The 19,684-nt window shown below is 43.3% G+C and overlaps 11 non-coding genes across 11 annotated transcripts; all 11 read left to right on the plus strand.

Moving 5' to 3' along the window:
- Positions 1–419: 419 nt before the first annotated feature.
- On the plus strand, positions 420–510 carry trnar-ucu (transfer RNA arginine (anticodon UCU)). The gene is given in 2 exon segments: positions 420–456; positions 475–510. It is a non-coding gene; the product is annotated as a tRNA-Arg (tRNA).
- A 419-nt stretch (positions 511–929) lies between these two features.
- On the plus strand, positions 930–1,003 carry trnan-guu (transfer RNA asparagine (anticodon GUU)). Its single transcript has one exon. It is a non-coding gene; the product is annotated as a tRNA-Asn (tRNA).
- A 1,837-nt stretch (positions 1,004–2,840) lies between these two features.
- On the plus strand, positions 2,841–2,931 carry trnar-ucu (transfer RNA arginine (anticodon UCU)). The gene is given in 2 exon segments: positions 2,841–2,877; positions 2,896–2,931. It is a non-coding gene; the product is annotated as a tRNA-Arg (tRNA).
- A 419-nt stretch (positions 2,932–3,350) lies between these two features.
- On the plus strand, positions 3,351–3,424 carry trnan-guu (transfer RNA asparagine (anticodon GUU)). The gene has a single exon. It is a non-coding gene; the product is annotated as a tRNA-Asn (tRNA).
- Positions 3,425–5,769: 2,345 nt separating this feature from the next.
- Positions 5,770–5,843, plus strand: trnan-guu (transfer RNA asparagine (anticodon GUU)). Its single transcript has one exon. It is a non-coding gene; the product is annotated as a tRNA-Asn (tRNA).
- A 1,842-nt stretch (positions 5,844–7,685) lies between these two features.
- trnar-ucu (transfer RNA arginine (anticodon UCU)) lies at positions 7,686–7,776 on the plus strand. Its single transcript is given in 2 exon segments — positions 7,686–7,722; positions 7,741–7,776. It is a non-coding gene; the product is annotated as a tRNA-Arg (tRNA).
- A 419-nt stretch (positions 7,777–8,195) lies between these two features.
- Positions 8,196–8,269, plus strand: trnan-guu (transfer RNA asparagine (anticodon GUU)). Its single transcript has one exon. It is a non-coding gene; the product is annotated as a tRNA-Asn (tRNA).
- Positions 8,270–12,528: 4,259 nt separating this feature from the next.
- trnar-ucu (transfer RNA arginine (anticodon UCU)) lies at positions 12,529–12,619 on the plus strand. Its single transcript is given in 2 exon segments — positions 12,529–12,565; positions 12,584–12,619. It is a non-coding gene; the product is annotated as a tRNA-Arg (tRNA).
- A 419-nt stretch (positions 12,620–13,038) lies between these two features.
- trnan-guu (transfer RNA asparagine (anticodon GUU)) lies at positions 13,039–13,112 on the plus strand. The gene has a single exon. It is a non-coding gene; the product is annotated as a tRNA-Asn (tRNA).
- A 4,255-nt stretch (positions 13,113–17,367) lies between these two features.
- trnar-ucu (transfer RNA arginine (anticodon UCU)) lies at positions 17,368–17,458 on the plus strand. The gene is given in 2 exon segments: positions 17,368–17,404; positions 17,423–17,458. It is a non-coding gene; the product is annotated as a tRNA-Arg (tRNA).
- A 419-nt stretch (positions 17,459–17,877) lies between these two features.
- Positions 17,878–17,951, plus strand: trnan-guu (transfer RNA asparagine (anticodon GUU)). Its single transcript has one exon. It is a non-coding gene; the product is annotated as a tRNA-Asn (tRNA).
- The last annotated feature ends 1,733 nt before the right edge of the window (positions 17,952–19,684 follow it).

The raw sequence follows: 19,684 nt of genomic DNA on the forward strand, positions 1-19,684 counted from the left end.
CCAGAGGGTATAAGGTGGATCAGGGTGTTGTGGGGGACGAGGTGGGTGATGAACCGGTGCTCTGCTGCCATGTGGAGGTGTCGGAGGTGTGCGGCCAAGAGTCCTTTGAAGATGGGCCAAGGTTCTGCTGTTTTATTGTCACGGAGATGGATGTTCCTGTTGAGATATAATGTATACCGGGCTATGGAGAGGGTTACAGTTGTCCATTCAGGCTTGCAAATTGTTTACAATGACAGAAAATGCGCTGCTGTTACAAATTGGAATAAGAGATGGAAAAGTATCCCTGCACACACAGATTAACTGCACTCTTTTCACTTTTTGATTCTCAGTTTGTTGGCAAGGAATGACTGACGTAGACCCATTTTGGATGAAAACCGTGTTTTGCGTTTGTGGAAATGAGCATCACGCAAGGACGTATGGGCTCTGTGGCGCAATGGATAGCGCATTGGACTTCTAGGCATTAGTTGCAAGGGCTTTCAAAGGTTGTGGGTTGGAGTCCCACCAGAGTCGCTAATGGTGAGAGAAAATTTTTGTTTTTTACAATGGAACGTCTGCGCGCTTTACTATCTCATAAAAGGCACTGCTGAACGAGGTTTATTGCCAAGTGTGCTTGAAAAAGTAAGCAAATACATCTGCATCATGTCAAATAACATTATCTTGCAATTTTTCCTCAATATCCAGATTAACTGCAGTATATTGAGTGCGCAATAAATTGGCGAGAGTCGATTGATTGAAAGACTTCCAGTTTTTTTTATAGTTACATTGGTACAGGGGATTTAGCTCAAAGGTAGAAAGATTGATGCCCTCGCTCTCCATTAAACACAGTTGATTGGACAGGGGCTGAACTTTCGAATGTTGCTGGCTCGCTTTAAAAAAAAAAAGATGTTGCGGCTTGTCGAGTCGCAAATATTTTTTCGACTGGGCTGGATGTCTCTGTGGCGCAATTGGCCAGCGCGCTCGGCTGTTAACCGGGAGGTTGGTGGTTCGAGCCCACCCAGGGACGACAAGCTATTTTGGAAGAGCTATCGCAGGCAAAATCCACGAGGTAACATTGTTTGCTGAATATCTACCTGAAACAGGTTGGAGTAACATTTTAGAGGCGCTGTGGCTTAGTTGGTCAAAGTGCCTGTCTAGTAAATCCCAGCAGTGCCTTCATGATAGCCTTTCAAGCAAATCAGTTGTTTACATGTACAGAAAAACATATCACCCGAAAGAGCTATTTTGCAATTAGAGATTGAACAGTATCCCTGAATAAACAGAGTAAATGCACTCTTTTCACTCCTTGTTTCTCAGTTTGATGGTAAGGAATGATTGATGTAGACCGTTTTCGGATGACTGTTTTCTTTTGTGAAAAAGGGGAATCAGACAAAAGTTGCAAAGGCATTCAAAGGCTGTGAGTTCGAGACCCACCAGAGTCACTGTTGTAACCCCTGTTATCTACATTGGTAAATAGGAAAGCCTGCTTGTGTTATTAACTGATGAAAGGAACTGCTAAACTTGGTTCAATTACCACAGAATCCCAGTGTGCTATAGGCTGGCCACTGCTTGGTAGGAGTTTCCCGTACGTGAGTGACTGTTCCTTCCTTCCTTCACGCCCCGCTCAACCTCGTCTTCTTCTAAAGAGCTTGGCGCTGTCCTCAGAAGCTTTGGTCTTACTCCGCACCTGAGTGGCCCCACCAAGGGCAAAGGGCACACTCTGGACCTGCTAATGACAAAGCGGGTTAACATTTCAAATTACAGTGTGGTAAATGTTACTTTGTCTGATGGTTTCTGTATTTCTCCAGGTGCAATGAGTTTGCAGTCTTCTTTGCAAGACTCAGTTCAGAACATTAAAAATACCATTATTTGCAGATAACAAGCACGCAGCCAGCTAGACAACTGGAGTTAACCCATTTTGCATTTTTGGCTGACAAAACTGTCCAAGAGATCACCACAAGTCTGAGTTCCACTACATGCTGCCTTTATGCATTGTCTACCAGATTTTTAAAGTCTACGGTGAGCAGTCTGTTGGCTCCAATCACTCAAAAAGTCAACATGTCGCTTGGATCTGGAATATTCCCAAGAGCCTTAAAACTGCGGTCATTAAGCCTCTCTTAAAGAAGAGCAGTCTTGATGCCACAGTGCTAAATAATTACCGGCCCATCTCAAACCTACTACTACTACTCAGTTGTCCATTATTTTATTTTTTTTATCTTTTATTATCAAAAACATCTTACAAGTATTTACATATATTTACATAATTGTACAGACAAACATCACACACAAGTGCAAGGGAATGGGATACACAAGGGCAGGGGGAGAAGAGACAAAAAATTACAGAAAATCAAACACACCATCATTCTCCAAACTTTCTTCAGTGATGGGGGTTGATGCCGTGGTTGGGGGAGGTGATGCCGGGGTCAGAAGATGATGTCCAGGTTTCCAGAGGGTATAAGGTGGATCAGGGTGTTGTGGGGGACGAGGTGGGTGATGAACCGGTGCTCTGCTGCCATGTGGAGGTGTCGGAGGTGTGCGGCCAAGAGTCCTTTGAAGATGGGCCAAGGTTCTGCTGTTTTATTGTCACGGAGATGGATGTTCCTGTTGAGATATAATGTATACCGGGCTATGGAGAGGGTTACAGTTGTCCATTCAGGCTTGCAAATTGTTTACAATGACAGAAAATGCGCTGCTGTTACAAATTGGAATAAGAGATGGAAAAGTATCCCTGCACACACAGATTAACTGCACTCTTTTCACTTTTTGATTCTCAGTTTGTTGGCAAGGAATGACTGACGTAGACCCATTTTGGATGAAAACCGTGTTTTGCGTTTGTGGAAATGAGCATCACGCAAGGACGTATGGGCTCTGTGGCGCAATGGATAGCGCATTGGACTTCTAGGCATTAGTTGCAAGGGCTTTCAAAGGTTGTGGGTTGGAGTCCCACCAGAGTCGCTAATGGTGAGAGAAAATTTTTGTTTTTTACAATGGAACGTCTGCGCGCTTTACTATCTCATAAAAGGCACTGCTGAACAAGGTTTATTGCCAAGTGTGCTTGAAAAAGTAAGCAAATACATCTGCATCATGTCAAATAACATTATCTTGCAATTTTTCCTCAATATCCAGATTAACTGCAGTATATTGAGTGCGCAATAAATTGGCGAGAGTCGATTGATTGAAAGACTTCCAGTTTTTTTTATAGTTACATTGGTACAGGGGATTTAGCTCAAAGGTAGAAAGATTGATGCCCTCGCTCTCCATTAAACACAGTTGATTGGACAGGGGCTGAACTTTCGAATGTTGCTGGCTCGCTTTAAAAAAAAAAAGATGTTGCGGCTTGTCGAGTCGCAAATATTTTTTCGACTGGGCTGGATGTCTCTGTGGCGCAATTGGCCAGCGCGCTCGGCTGTTAACCGGGAGGTTGGTGGTTCGAGCCCACCCAGGGACGACAAGCTATTTTGGAAGAGCTATCGCAGGCAAAATCCACGAGGTAACATTGTTTGCTGAATATCTACCTGAAACAGGTTGGAGTAACATTTTAGAGGCGCTGTGGCTTAGTTGGTCAAAGTGCCTGTCTAGTAAATCCCAGCAGTGCCTTCATGATAGCCTTTCAAGCAAATCAGTTGTTTACATGTACAGAAAAACATATCACCCGAAAGAGCTATTTTGCAATTAGAGATTGAACAGTATCCCTGAATAAACAGAGTAAATGCACTCTTTTCACTCCTTGTTTCTCAGTTTGATGGTAAGGAATGATTGATGTAGACCGTTTTCGGATGACTGTTTTCTTTTGTGAAAAAGGGGAATCAGACAAAAGTTGCAAAGGCATTCAAAGGCTGTGAGTTCGAGACCCACCAGAGTCACTGTTGTAACCCCTGTTATCTACATTGGTAAATAGGAAAGCCTGCTTGTGTTATTAACTGATGAAAGGAACTGCTAAACTTGGTTCAATTACCACAGAATCCCAGTGTGCTATAGGCTGGCCACTGCTTGGTAGGAGTTTCCCGTACGTGAGTGACTGTTCCTTCCTTCCTTCACGCCCCGCTCAACCTCGTCTTCTTCTAAAGAGCTTGGCGCTGTCCTCAGAAGCTTTGGTCTTACTCCGCACCTGAGTGGCCCCACCAAGGGCAAAGGGCACACTCTGGACCTGCTAATGACAAAGCGGGTTAACATTTCAAATTACAGTGTGGTAAATTTTACTTTGTCTGATGGTTTCTGTATTTCTCCAGGTGCAATGAGTTTGCAGTCTTCTTTGCAAGACTCAGTTCAGAACATTAAAAATACCATTATTTGCAGATAACAAGCACGCAGCCAGCTAGACAACTGGAGTTAACCCATTTTGCATTTTTGGCTGACAAAACTGTCCAAGAGATCACCACAAGTCTGAGTTCCACTACATGCTGCCTTTATGCATTGTCTACCAGATTTTTAAAGTCTACGGTGAGCAGTCTGTTGGCTCCAATCACTCAAAAAGTCAACATGTCGCTTGGATCTGGAATATTCCCAAGAGCCTTAAAACTGCGGTCATTAAGCCTCTCTTAAAGAAGAGCAGTCTTGATGCCACAGTGCTAAATAATTACCGGCCCATCTCAAACCTACTACTACTACTCAGTTGTCCATTATTTTATTTTTTTTATCTTTTATTATCAAAAACATCTTACAAGTATTTACATATATTTACATAATTGTACAGACAAACATCACACACAAGTGCAAGGGAATGGGATACACAAGGGCAGGGGGAGAAGAGACAAAAAATTACAGAAAATCAAACACACAATCATTCTTCAAACTTTCTTCAGTGATGGGGGGTGATGCCGTGGATGGGGGGGTGATGCCGGGGTCAGAAGATGATGTCCAGGTTTCCAGAGGGTATAAGGTGGATCAGGGTGTTGTGGGGGATGAGGTGGGTGATGAACCGGTGCTCTGCTGCCATGTGGAGGTGTCGGAGGTGTGCGGCCAAGAGTCCTTTGAAGATGGGCCAAGGTTCTGCTGTTTTATTGTCACGGAGATGGATGTTCCTGTTGAGATATAATGTATACCGGGCTATGGAGAGGGTTACAGTTGTCCATTCAGGCGTGCAAATTATTTACAATGACAGAAAATGCGCTGCTGTTACAAATTGGAATAAGAGATGGAAAAGTATCCCTGCACACACAGATTAACTGCACTCTTTTCACTTTTTGATTCTCAGTTTGTTGGCAAGGAATGACTGACGTAGACCCATTTTGGATGAAAACCGTGTTTTGCGTTTGTGGAAATGAGCATCACGCAAGGATGTATGGGCTCTGTGGCGCAATGGATAGCGCATTGGACTTCTTGGCATTAGTTGCAAGGGCTTTCAAAGGTTGTGGGTTGAGTCCCACTAGAGTCGCTAATGGTGAGAGAACATTTTTGTTTTTTACAATGGAACGTCTGCGCGCTTTACTATCTGATAAAAGGCACTGCTGAACGAGGTTTATTGCCAAGTGTGCTTGAAAAAGTAAGCAAATACATCGGCATTATGTCAAATAACATTATCTTGCAATTTTTCCTCAATATCCAGATTAACTGCAGTATATTGAGTGCGCAATAAATTGGCGAGAGTCGATTGATTGAAAGACTTCCAGTTTTTTTTATAGCTACATTGGTACAGGGGATTTAGCTCAAAGGTAGAAAGATTGATGCCCTCGCTCTCCATTAAACACAGTTGATTGGACAGGGGCTGAACTTTCGAATGTTGCTGGCTCGCTTTAAAAAAAAAAAGATGTTGCGGCTTGTCAAGTCGCAAATATTTTTTCGACTGGGCTGGATGTCTCTGTGGCGCAATTGGCCAGCGCGCTCGGCTGTTAACCGGGAGGTTGGTGGTTCGAGCCCACCCAGGGACGACAAGCTATTTTGGAAGAGCTATCGCAGGCAAAATCCACGAGGTAACATTGTTTGCTGAATATCTACCTGAAACAGGTTGGAGTAACATTTTAGAGGCGCTGTGGCTTAGTTGGTCAAAGTGCCTGTCTAGTAAATCCCAGCAGTGCCTTCATGATAGCCTTTCAAGCAAATCAGTTGTTTACATGTACAGAAAAACATATCACCTGAAAGAGCTATTTTGCAATTATAGATTGAACAGTATCCCTGAATAAACAGAGTAAATGCACTCTTTTCACTCCTTGTTTCTCAGTTTGATGGTAAGGAATGATTGATGTAGACCGTTTTCGGATGACTGTTTTGCTTTTGTGAAAAAGGGGAATCAGACAAAAGTTGCAAAGGCATTCAAAGGCTGTGAGTTCGAGACCCACCAGAGTCACTGTTGTAACCCCTGTTATCTACATTGGTAAATAGGAAAGCCTGCTTGTGTTATTAACTGATGAAAGGAACTGCTAAACTTGGTTCAATTACCACAGAATCCCAGTGTGCTATATGCTGGCCACTGCTTGGTAGGAGTTTCCCGTACGTGAGTGACTGTTCCTTCCTTCCTTCACGCCCCGCTCAACCTCGTCTTCTTCTAAAGAGCTTGGCGCTGTCCTCAGAAGCTTTGGTCTTACTCAGCACCTGAGTGGCCCCACCAAGGGCAAAGGGCACACTCTGGACCTGCTAATGACAAAGCGGGTTAACATTTCAAATTACAGTGTGGTAAATGTTACTTTGTCTGATGGTTTCTGTATTTCTCCAGGTGCAATGAGTTTGCAGTCTTCTTTGCAAGACTCAGTTCAGAACATTAAAAATACCATTATTTGCAGATAACAAGCACGCAGCCAGCTAGACAACTGGAGTTAACCCATTTTGCATTTTTGGCTGACAAAACTGTCCAAGAGATCACCACAAGTCTGAGTTCCACTACATGCTGCCTTTATGCATTGCCTACTAGATTTTTAAAGTCTACGGTGAGCAGTCTGTTGGCTCCACTCACTCAAAAAGTCAACATGTTGCTTCGATCTGGAATATTCCCAAGAGCCTTAAAACTGCGGTCATTAAGCCTCTCTTAAAGAAGAGCAGTCTTGATGCCACAGTGCTAAATAATTACCGGCCCATTTCAAACCTACTACTACTACTCAGTTGTCCATTATTTTAATTTTTTTTTTTATCTTTTATTATCAAAAACATCTTACAAGTATTTACATATATTTACATAATTGTACAGACAAACATCACACACAAGTGCAAGGGAATGGGATACACAAGGGCAGGGGGAGAAGAGACAAAAAATTACAGAAAATCAAACACACCATCATTCTACAAACTTTCTTCAGTGATGGGGGTTGATGCCGTGGTTGGGGGAGGTGATGCCGGGGTCAGAAGATGATGTCCAGGTTTCCAGAGGGTATAAGGTGGATCAGGGTGTTGTGGGGGACGAGGTGGGTGATGAACCGGTGCTCTGCTGCCATGTGGAGGTGTCGGAGGTGTGCGGCCAAGAGTCCTTTGAAGATGGGCCAAGGTTCTGCTGTTTTATTGTCACGGAGATGGATGTTCCTGTTGAGATATAATGTATACCGGGCTATGGAGAGGGTTACAGTTGTCCATTCAGGCGTGCAAATTGTTTACAATGACAGAAAATGCGCTGCTGTTACAAATTGGAATAAGAGATGGAAAAGTATCCCTGCACACACAGATTAACTGCACTCTTTTCACTTTTTGATTCTCAGTTTGTTGGCAAGGAATGACTGACGTAGACCCATTTTGGATGAAAACCGTGTTTTGCGTTTGTGGAAATGAGCATCACGCAAGGACGTATGGGCTCTGTGGCGCAATGGATAGCGCATTGGACTTCTAGGCATTAGTTGCAAGGGCTTTCAAAGGTTGTGGGTTGGAGTCCCACCAGAGTCGCTAATGGTGAGAGAACATTTTTGTTTTTTACAATGGAACGTCTGCGCGCTTTACTATCTCATAAAAGGCACTGCTGAACAAGGTTTATTGCCAAGTGTGCTTGAAAAAGTAAGCAAATACATCTGCATCATGTCAAATAACATTATCTTGCAATTTTTCCTCAATATCCAGATTAACTGCAGTATATTGAGTGCGCAATAAATTGGCGAGAGTCGATTGATTGAAAGACTTCCAGTTTTTTTTATAGCTACATTGGTACAGGGGATTTAGCTCAAAGGTAGAAAGATTGATGCCCTCGCTCTCCATTAAACACAGTTGATTGGACAGGGGCTGAACTTTCGAATGTTGCTGGCTCGCTTTAAAAAAAAAAAGATGTTGCGGCTTGTCGAGTCGCAAATATTTTTTCGACTGGGCTGGATGTCTCTGTGGCGCAATTGGCCAGCGCGCTCGGCTGTTAACCGGGAGGTTGGTGGTTCGAGCCCACCCAGGGACGACAAGCTATTTTGGAAGAGCTATCGCAGGCAAAATCCACGAGGTAACATTGTTTGCTGAATATCTACCTGAAACAGGTTGGAGTAACATTTTAGAGGCGCTGTGGCTTAGTTGGTCAAAGTGCCTGTCTAGTAAATCCCAGCAGTGCCTTCATGATAGCCTTTCAAGCAAATCAGTTGTTTACATGTACAGAAAAACATATCACCCGAAAGAGCTATTTTGCAATTAGAGATTGAACAGTATCCCTGAATAAACAGAGTAAATGCACTCTTTTCACTCCTTGTTTCTCAGTTTGATGGTAAGGAATGATTGATGTAGACCGTTTTCGGATGACTGTTTTCTTTTGTGAAAAAGGGGAATCAGACAAAAGTTGCAAAGGCATTCAAAGGCTGTGAGTTCGAGACCCACCAGAGTCACTGTTGTAACCCCTGTTATCTACATTGGTAAATAGGAAAGCCTGCTTGTGTTATTAACTGATGAAAGGAACTGCTAAACTTGGTTCAATTACCACAGAATCCCAGTGTGCTATAGGCTGGCCACTGCTTGGTAGGAGTTTCCCGTACGTGAGTGACTGTTCCTTCCTTCCTTCACGCCCCGCTCAACCTCGTCTTCTTCTAAAGAGCTTGGCGCTGTCCTCAGAAGCTTTGGTCTTACTCCGCACCTGAGTGGCCCCACCAAGGGCAAAGGGCACACTCTGGACCTGCTAATGACAAAGCGGGTTAACATTTCAAATTACAGTGTGGTAAATGTTACTTTGTCTGATGGTTTCTGTATTTCTCCAGGTGCAATGAGTTTGCAGTCTTCTTTGCAAGACTCAGTTCAGAACATTAAAAATACCATTATTTGCAGATAACAAGCACGCAGCCAGCTAGACAACTGGAGTTAACCCATTTTGCATTTTTGGCTGACAAAACTGTCCAAGAGATCACCACAAGTCTGAGTTCCACTACATGCTGCCTTTATGCATTGTCTACCAGATTTTTAAAGTCTACGGTGAGCAGTCTGTTGGCTCCAATCACTCAAAAAGTCAACATGTCGCTTGGATCTGGAATATTCCCAAGAGCCTTAAAACTGCGGTCATTAAGCCTCTCTTAAAGAAGAGCAGTCTTGATGCCACAGTGCTAAATAATTACCGGCCCATCTCAAACCTACTACTACTACTCAGTTGTCCATTATTTTATTTTTTTTATCTTTTATTATCAAAAACATCTTACAAGTATTTACATATATTTACATAATTGTACAGACAAACATCACACACAAGTGCAAGGGAATGGGATACACAAGGGCAGGGGGAGAAGAGACAAAAAATTACAGAAAATCAAACACACAATCATTCTTCAAACTTTCTTCAGTGATGGGGGGTGATGCCGTGGATGGGGGGGTGATGCCGGGGTCAGAAGATGATGTCCAGGTTTCCAGAGGGTATAAGGTGGATCAGGGTGTTGTGGGGGATGAGGTGGGTGATGAACCGGTGCTCTGCTGCCATGTGGAGGTGTCGGAGGTGTGCGGCCAAGAGTCCTTTGAAGATGGGCCAAGGTTCTGCTGTTTTATTGTCACGGAGATGGATGTTCCTGTTGAGATATAATGTATACCGGGCTATGGAGAGGGTTACAGTTGTCCATTCAGGCGTGCAAATTATTTACAATGACAGAAAATGCGCTGCTGTTACAAATTGGAATAAGAGATGGAAAAGTATCCCTGCACACACAGATTAACTGCACTCTTTTCACTTTTTGATTCTCAGTTTGTTGGCAAGGAATGACTGACGTAGACCCATTTTGGATGAAAACCGTGTTTTGCGTTTGTGGAAATGAGCATCACGCAAGGATGTATGGGCTCTGTGGCGCAATGGATAGCGCATTGGACTTCTAGGCATTAGTTGCAAGGGCTTTCAAAGGTTGTGGGTTGAGTCCCACTAGAGTCGCTAATGGTGAGAGAACATTTTTGTTTTTTACAATGGAACGTCTGCGCGCTTTACTATCTGATAAAAGGCACTGCTGAACGAGGTTTATTGCCAAGTGTGCTTGAAAAAGTAAGCAAATACATCGGCATTATGTCAAATAACATTATCTTGCAATTTTTCCTCAATATCCAGATTAACTGCAGTATATTGAGTGCGCAATAAATTGGTGAGAGTCGATTGATTGAAAGACTTCCATTTTTTTTATAGCTACATTGGTACAGGGGATTTAGCTCAAAGGTAGAAAGATTGATGCCCTCGCTCTCCATTAAACACAGTTGATTGGACAGGGGCTGAACTTTCGAATGTTGCTGGCTCGCTTTAAAAAAAAAAAGATGTTGCGGCTTGTCAAGTTGCAAATATTTTTTCGACTGGGCTGGATGTCTCTGTGGCGCAATTGGCCAGCGCGCTTGGCTGTTAACCGGGAGGTTGGTGGTTCGAGCCCACCCAGGGACGACAAGCTATTTTGGAAGAGCTATCGCAGGCAAAATCCACGAGGTAACATTGTTTGCTGAATATCTACCTGAAACAGGTTGGAGTAACATTTTAGAGGCGCTGTGGCTTAGTTGGTCAAAGTGCCTGTCTAGTAAATCCCAGCAGTGCCTTCATGATAGCCTTTCAAGCAAATCAGTTGTTTACATGTACAGAAAAACATATCACCCCAAAGAGCTATTTTGCAATTATAGATTGAACAGTATCCCTGAATAAACAGAGTAAATGCACTCTTTTCACTCCTTGTTTCTCAGTTTGAGGGTAAGGAATGATTGATGTAGACCGTTTTCGGATGACTGTTTTGCTTTTGTGAAAAAGGGGAATCAGACAAAAGTTGCAAAGGCATTCAAAGGCTGTGAGTTCGAGACCCACCAGAGTCACTGTTGTAACCCCTGTTATCTACATTGGTAAATAGGAAAGCCTGCTTGTGTTATTAACTGATGAAAGGAACTGCTAAACTTGGTTCAATTACCACAGAATCCCAGTGTGCTATATGCTGGCCACTGCTTGGTAGGAGTTTCCCGTACGTGAGTGACTGTTCCTTCCTTCCTTCACGCCCCGCTCAACCTCGTCTTCTTCTAAAGAGCTTGGCGCTGTCCTCAGAAGCTTTGGTCTTACTCAGCACCTGAGTGGCCCCACCAAGGGCAAAGGGCACACTCTGGACCTGCTAATGACAAAGCGGGATAACATTTCAAATTATAGTGTGGTAAATGTTACTTTGTCTGATGGTTTCTGTATTTCTCCAGGTGCAATGAGTTTGCAGTCTTCTTTGCAAGACTCAGTTCAGAACATTAAAAATACCATTATTTGCAGATAACAAGCACGCAGCCAGCTAGACAACTGGAGTTAACCCATTTTGCATTTTTGGCTGACAAAACTGTCCAAGAGATCACCACAAGTCTGAGTTCCACTACATGCTGCCTTTATGCATTGCCTACTAGATTTTTAAAGTCTACGGTGAGCAGTCTGTTGGCTCCACTCACTCAAAAAGTCAACATGTTGCTTCGATCTGGAATATTCCCAAGAGCCTTAAAACTGCGGTCATTAAGCCTCTCTTAAAGAAGAGCAGTCTTGATGCCACAGTGCTAAATAATTACCGGCCCATTTCAAACCTACTACTACTACTCAGTTGTCCATTATTTTAATTTTTTTTTTATCTTTTATTATCAAAAACATCTTACAAGTATTTACATATATTTACATAATTGTACAGACAAACATCACACACAAGTGCAAGGGAATGGGATACACAAGGGCAGGGGGAGAAGAGACAAAAAATTACAGAAAATCAAACACACCATCATTCTCCAAACTTTCTTCAGTGATGGGGGTTGATGCCGTGGTTGGGGGAGGTGATGCCGGGGTCAGAAGATGATGTCCAGGTTTCCAGAGGGTATAAGGTGGATCAGGGTGTTGTGGGGGACGAGGTGGGTGATGAACCGGTGCTCTGCTGCCATGTGGAGGTGTCGGAGGTGTGCGGCCAAGAGTCCTTTGAAGATGGGCCAAGGTTCTGCTGTTTTATTGTCACGGAGATGGATGTTCCTGTTGAGATATAATGTATACCGGGCTATGGAGAGGGTTACAGTTGTCCATTCAGGCGTGCAAATTGTTTACAATGACAGAAAATGCGCTGCTGTTACAAATTGGAATAAGAGATGGAAAAGTATCCCTGCACACACAGATTAACTGCACTCTTTTCACTTTTTGATTCTCAGTTTGTTGGCAAGGAATGACTGACGTAGACCCATTTTGGATGAAAACCGTGTTTTGCGTTTGTGGAAATGAGCATCACGCAAGGACGTATGGGCTCTGTGGCGCAATGGATAGCGCATTGGACTTCTAGGCATTAGTTGCAAGGGCTTTCAAAGGTTGTGGGTTGGAGTCCCACCAGAGTCGCTAATGGTGAGAGAACATTTTTGTTTTTTACAATGGAACGTCTGCGCGCTTTACTATCTCATAAAAGGCACTGCTGAACAAGGTTTATTGCCAAGTGTGCTTGAAAAAGTAAGCAAATACATCTGCATCATGTCAAATAACATTATCTTGCAATTTTTCCTCAATATCCAGATTAACTGCAGTATATTGAGTGCGCAATAAATTGGCGAGAGTCGATTGATTGAAAGACTTCCAGTTTTTTTTATAGCTACATTGGTACAGGGGATTTAGCTCAAAGGTAGAAAGATTGATGCCCTCGCTCTCCATTAAACACAGTTGATTGGACAGGGGCTGAACTTTCGAATGTTGCTGGCTCGCTTTAAAAAAAAAAAGATGTTGCGGCTTGTCGAGTCGCAAATATTTTTTCGACTGGGCTGGATGTCTCTGTGGCGCAATTGGCCAGCGCGCTCGGCTGTTAACCGGGAGGTTGGTGGTTCGAGCCCACCCAGGGACGACAAGCTATTTTGGAAGAGCTATCGCAGGCAAAATCCACGAGGTAACATTGTTTGCTGAATATCTACCTGAAACAGGTTGGAGTAACATTTTAGAGGCGCTGTGGCTTAGTTGGTCAAAGTGCCTGTCTAGTAAATCCCAGCAGTGCCTTCATGATAGCCTTTCAAGCAAATCAGTTGTTTACATGTACAGAAAAACATATCACCCGAAAGAGCTATTTTGCAATTATAGATTGAACAGTATCCCTGAATAAACAGAGTAAATGCACTCTTTTCACTCCTTGTTTCTCAGTTTGATGGTAAGGAATGATTGATGTAGACCGTTTTCGGATGACTGTTTTCTTTTGTGAAAAAGGGGAATCAGACAAAAGTTGCAAAGGCATTCAAAGGCTGTGAGTTCGAGACCCACCAGAGTCACTGTTGTAACCCCTGTTATCTACATTGGTAAATAGGAAAGCCTGCTTGTGTTATTAACTGATGAAAGGAACTGCTAAACTTGGTTCAATTACCACAGAATCCCAGTGTGCTATAGGCTGGCCACTGCTTGGTAGGAGTTTCCCGTACGTGAGTGACTGTTCCTTCCTTCCTTCACGCCCCGCTCAACCTCGTCTTCTTCTAAAGAGCTTGGCGCTGTCCTCAGAAGCTTTGGTCTTACTCCGCACCTGAGTGGCCCCACCAAGGGCAAAGGGCACACTCTGGACCTGCTAATGACAAAGCGGGTTAACATTTCAAATTACAGTGTGGTAAATGTTACTTTGTCTGATGGTTTCTGTATTTCTCCAGGTGCAATGAGTTTGCAGTCTTCTTTGCAAGACTCAGTTCAGAACATTAAAAATACCATTATTTGCAGATAACAAGCACGCAGCCAGCTAGACAACTGGAGTTAACCCATTTTGCATTTTTGGCTGACAAAACTGTCCAAGAGATCACCACAAGTCTGAGTTCCACTACATGCTGCCTTTATGCATTGTCTACCAGATTTTTAAAGTCTACGGTGAGCAGTCTGTTGGCTCCAATCACTCAAAAAGTCAACATGTCGCTTGGATCTGGAATATTCCCAAGAGCCTTAAAACTGCGGTCATTAAGCCTCTCTTAAAGAAGAGCAGTCTTGATGCCACAGTGCTAAATAATTACCGGCCCATCTCAAACCTACTACTACTACTCAGTTGTCCATTATTTTATTTTTTTTATCTTTTATTATCAAAAACATCTTACAAGTATTTACATATATTTACATAATTGTACAGACAAACATCACACACAAGTGCAAGGGAATGGGATACACAAGGGCAGGGGGAGAAGAGACAAAAAATTACAGAAAATCAAACACACAATCATTCTTCAAACTTTCTTCAGTGATGGGGGGTGATGCCGTGGATGGGGGGGTGATGCCGGGGTCAGAAGATGATGTCCAGGTTTCCAGAGGGTATAAGGTGGATCAGGGTGTTGTGGGGGATGAGGTGGGTGATGAACCGGTGCTCTGCTGCCATGTGGAGGTGTCGGAGGTGTGCGGCCAAGAGTCCTTTGAAGATGGGCCAAGGTTCTGCTGTTTTATTGTCACGGAGATGGATGTTCCTGTTGAGATATAATGTATACCGGGCTATGGAGAGGGTTACAGTTGTCCATTCAGGCGTGCAAATTATTTACAATGACAGAAAATGCGCTGCTGTTACAAATTGGAATAAGAGATGGAAAAGTATCCCTGCACACACAGATTAACTGCACTCTTTTCACTTTTTGATTCTCAGTTTGTTGGCAAGGAATGACTGACGTAGACCCATTTTGGATGAAAACCGTGTTTTGCGTTTGTGGAAATGAGCATCACGCAAGGATGTATGGGCTCTGTGGCGCAATGGATAGCGCATTGGACTTCTAGGCATTAGTTGCAAGGGCTTTCAAAGGTTGTGGGTTGAGTCCCACTAGAGTCGCTAATGGTGAGAGAACATTTTTGTTTTTTACAATGGAACGTCTGCGCGCTTTACTATCTGATAAAAGGCACTGCTGAACGAGGTTTATTGCCAAGTGTGCTTGAAAAAGTAAGCAAATACATCGGCATTATGTCAAATAACATTATCTTGCAATTTTTCCTCAATATCCAGATTAACTGCAGTATATTGAGTGCGCAATAAATTGGCGAGAGTCGATTGATTGAAAGACTTCCAGTTTTTTTTATAGCTACATTGGTACAGGGGATTTAGCTCAAAGGTAGAAAGATTGATGCCCTCGCTCTCCATTAAACACAGTTGATTGGACAGGGGCTGAACTTTCGAATGTTGCTGGCTCGCTTTAAAAAAAAAAAGATGTTGCGGCTTGTCAAGTCGCAAATATTTTTTCGACTGGGCTGGATGTCTCTGTGGCGCAATTGGCCAGCGCGCTCGGCTGTTAACCGGGAGGTTGGTGGTTTGAGCCCACCCAGGGACGAGAAGCTATTTTGGAAGAGCTATCGCAGCCAAAATCCACGGGGTAACATTGTTTGCTGAATATCTACCTGAAACAGGTTGGAGTAACACTTTAGAGGCGCTGTGGCTTAGTTGGTCAAAGTGCCTGTCTAGCAAATCCCAGCAGTGCTTTCATGATAGCCTTTCAAGCAAATCAGTTGTTTACATGTACAGAAAAACATATCACCCGAAAGAGCTATTTTGCAATTAGAGATTGAACAGTATCCCTGAATAAACAGAGTAAATGCACTCTTTTCACTCCTTGTTTCTCAGTTTGATGGTAAGGAATGATTGATGTAGACCGTTTTCGGATGACTGTTTTCTTTTGTGAAAAAGGGGAATCAGACAAAAGTTGCAAAGGCATTCAAAGGCTGTGAGTTCGAGACCCACCAGAGTCACTGTTGTAACCCCTGTTATCTACATTGGTAAATAGGAAAGCCTGCTTGTGTTATTAACTGATGAAAGGAACTGCTAAACTTGGTTCAATTACCACAGAATCCCAGTGTGCTATAGGCTGGCCACTGCTTGGTAGGAGTTTCCCGTACGTGAGTGACTGTTCCTTCCTTCCTTCACGCCCCGCTCAACCTCGTCTTCTTCTAAAGAGCTTGGCGCTGTCCTCAGAAGCTTTGGTCTTACTCCGCACCTGAGTGGCCCCACCAAGGGCAAAGGGCACACTCTGGACCTGCTAATGACAAAGCGGGTTAACATTTCAAATTACAGTGTGGTAAATGTTACTTTGTCTGATGGTTTCTGTATTTCTCCAGGTGCAATGAGTTTGCAGTCTTCTTTGCAAGACTCAGTTCAGAACATTAAAAATACCATTATTTGCAGATAACAAGCACGCAGCCAGCTAGACAACTGGAGTTAACCCATTTTGCATTTTTGGCTGACAAAACTGTCCAAGAGATCACCACAAGTCTGAGTTCCACTACATGCTGCCTTTATGCATTGTCTACCAGATTTTTAAAGTCTACGGTGAGCAGTCTGTTGGCTCCAATCACTCAAAAAGTCAACATGTCGCTTGGATCTGGAATATTCCCAAGAGCCTTAAAACTGCGGTCATTAAGCCTCTCTTAAAGAAGAGCAGTCTTGATGCCACAGTGCTAAATAATTACCGGCCCATCTCAAACCTACTACTACTACTCAGTTGTCCATTATTTTATTTTTTTTATCTTTTATTATCAAAAACATCTTACAAGTATTTACATATATTTACATAATTGTACAGACAAACATCACACACAAGTGCAAGGGAATGGGATACACAAGGGCAGGGGGAGAAGAGACAAAAAATTACAGAAAATCAAACACACAATCATTCTTCAAACTTTCTTCAGTGATGGGGGGTGATGCCGTGGATGGGGGGGTGATGCCGGGGTCAGAAGATGATGTCCAGGTTTCCAGAGGGTATAAGGTGGATCAGGGTGTTGTGGGGGATGAGGTGGGTGATGAACCGGTGCTCTGCTGCCATGTGGAGGTGTCGGAGGTGTGCGGCCAAGAGTCCTTTGAAGATGGGCCAAGGTTCTGCTGTTTTATTGTCACGGAGATGGATGTTCCTGTTGAGATATAATGTATACCGGGCTATGGAGAGGGTTACAGTTGTCCATTCAGGCGTGCAAATTGTTTACAATGACAGAAAATGCGCTGCTGTTACAAATTGGAATAAGAGATGGAAAAGTATCCCTGCACACACAGATTAACTGCACTCTTTTCACTTTTTGATTCTCAGTTTGTTGGCAAGGAATGACTGACGTAGACCCATTTTGGATGAAAACCGTGTTTTGCGTTTGTGGAAATGAGCATCACGCAAGGACGTATGGGCTCTGTGGCGCAATGGATAGCGCATTGAACTTCTAGGCATTAGTTGCAAGGGCTTTCAAAGGTTGTGGGTTGGAGTCCCACCAGAGTCGCTAATGGTGAGAGAACATTTTTGTTTTTTACAATGGAACGTCTGCGCGCTTTACTATCTCATAAAAGGCACTGCTGAACAAGGTTTATTGCCAAGTGTGCTTGAAAAAGTAAGCAAATACATCTGCATCATGTCAAATAACATTATCTTGCAATTTTTCCTCAATATCCAGATTAACTGCAGTATATTGAGTGCGCAATAAATTGGCGAGAGTCGATTGATTGAAAGACTTCCAGTTTTTTTTATAGCTACATTGGTACAGGGGATTTAGCTCAAAGGTAGAAAGATTGATGCCCTCGCTCTCCATTAAACACAGTTGATTGGACAGGGGCTGAACTTTCGAATGTTGCTGGCTCGCTTTAAAAAAAAAAAGATGTTGCGGCTTGTCGAGTCGCAAATATTTTTTTGACTGGGCTGGATGTCTCTGTGGCGCAATTGGCCAGCGCGCTCGGCTGTTAACCGGGAGGTTGGTGGTTCGAGCCCACCCAGGGACGACAAGCTATTTTGGAAGAGCTATCGCAGGCAAAATCCACGAGGTAACATTGTTTGCTGAATATCTACCTGAAACAGGTTGGAGTAACATTTTAGAGGCGCTGTGGCTTAGTTGGTCAAAGTGCCTGTCTAGTAAATCCCAGCAGTGCCTTCATGATAGCCTTTCAAGCAAATCAGTTGTTTACATGTACAGAAAAACATATCACCCGAAAGAGCTATTTTGCAATTATAGATTGAACAGTATCCCTGAATAAACAGAGTAAATGCACTCTTTTCACTCCTTGTTTCTCAGTTTGATGGTAAGGAATGATTGATGTAGACCGTTTTCGGATGACTGTTTTCTTTTGTGAAAAAGGGGAATCAGACAAAAGTTGCAAAGGCATTCAAAGGCTGTGAGTTCGAGACCCACCAGAGTCACTGTTGTAACCCCTGTTATCTACATTGGTAAATAGGAAAGCCTGCTTGTGTTATTAACTGATGAAAGGAACTGCTAAACTTGGTTCAATTACCACAGAATCCCAGTGTGCTATAGGCTGGCCACTGCTTGGTAGGAGTTTCCCGTACGTGAGTGACTGTTCCTTCCTTCCTTCACGCCCCGCTCAACCTCGTCTTCTTCTAAAGAGCTTGGCGCTGTCCTCAGAAGCTTTGGTCTTACTCCGCACCTGAGTGGCCCCACCAAGGGCAAAGGGCACACTCTGGACCTGCTAATGACAAAGCGGGTTAACATTTCAAATTACAGTGTGGTAAATGTTACTTTGTCTGATGGTTTCTGTATTTCTCCAGGTGCAATGAGTTTGCAGTCTTCTTTGCAAGACTCAGTTCAGAACATTAAAAATACCATTATTTGCAGATAACAAGCACGCAGCCAGCTAGACAACTGGAGTTAACCCATTTTGCATTTTTGGCTGACAAAACTGTCCAAGAGATCACCACAAGTCTGAGTTCCACTACATGCTGCCTTTATGCATTGTCTACCAGATTTTTAAAGTCTACGGTGAGCAGTCTGTTGGCTCCAATCACTCAAAAAGTCAACATGTCGCTTGGATCTGGAATATTCCCAAGAGCCTTAAAACTGCGGTCATTAAGCCTCTCTTAAAGAAGAGCAGTCTTGATGCCACAGTGCTAAATAATTACCGGCCCATCTCAAACCTACTACTACTACTCAGTTGTCCATTATTTTATTTTTTTTATCTTTTATTATCAAAAACATCTTACAAGTATTTACATATATTTACATAATTGTACAGACAAACATCACACACAAGTGCAAGGGAATGGGATACACAAGGGCAGGGGGAGAAGAGACAAAAAATTACAGAAAATCAAACACACAATCATTCTTCAAACTTTCTTCAGTGATGGGGGGTGATGCCGTGGATGGGGGGGTGATGCCGGGGTCAGAAGATGATGTCCAGGTTTCCAGAGGGTATAAGGTGGATCAGGGTGTTGTGGGGGATGAGGTGGGTGATGAACCGGTGCTCTGCTGCCATGTGGAGGTGTCGGAGGTGTGCGGCCAAGAGTCCTTTGAAGATGGGCCAAGGTTCTGCTGTTTTATTGTCACGGAGATGGATGTTCCTGTTGAGATATAATGTATACCGGGCTATGGAGAGGGTTACAGTTGTCCATTCAGGCGTGCAAATTATTTACAATGACAGAAAATGCGCTGCTGTTACAAATTGGAATAAGAGATGGAAAAGTATCCCTGCACACACAGATTAACTGCACTCTTTTCACT

The sequence above is a fragment of the Eucyclogobius newberryi genome, unplaced genomic scaffold (genome assembly GCF_026437365.1).
Source record: "Eucyclogobius newberryi isolate DKJ021-1_F unplaced genomic scaffold, fEucNew1.0.hap1 SCAF_41, whole genome shotgun sequence".
NCBI classification, from domain to species: domain Eukaryota; kingdom Metazoa; phylum Chordata; class Actinopteri; order Gobiiformes; family Gobiidae; genus Eucyclogobius; species Eucyclogobius newberryi.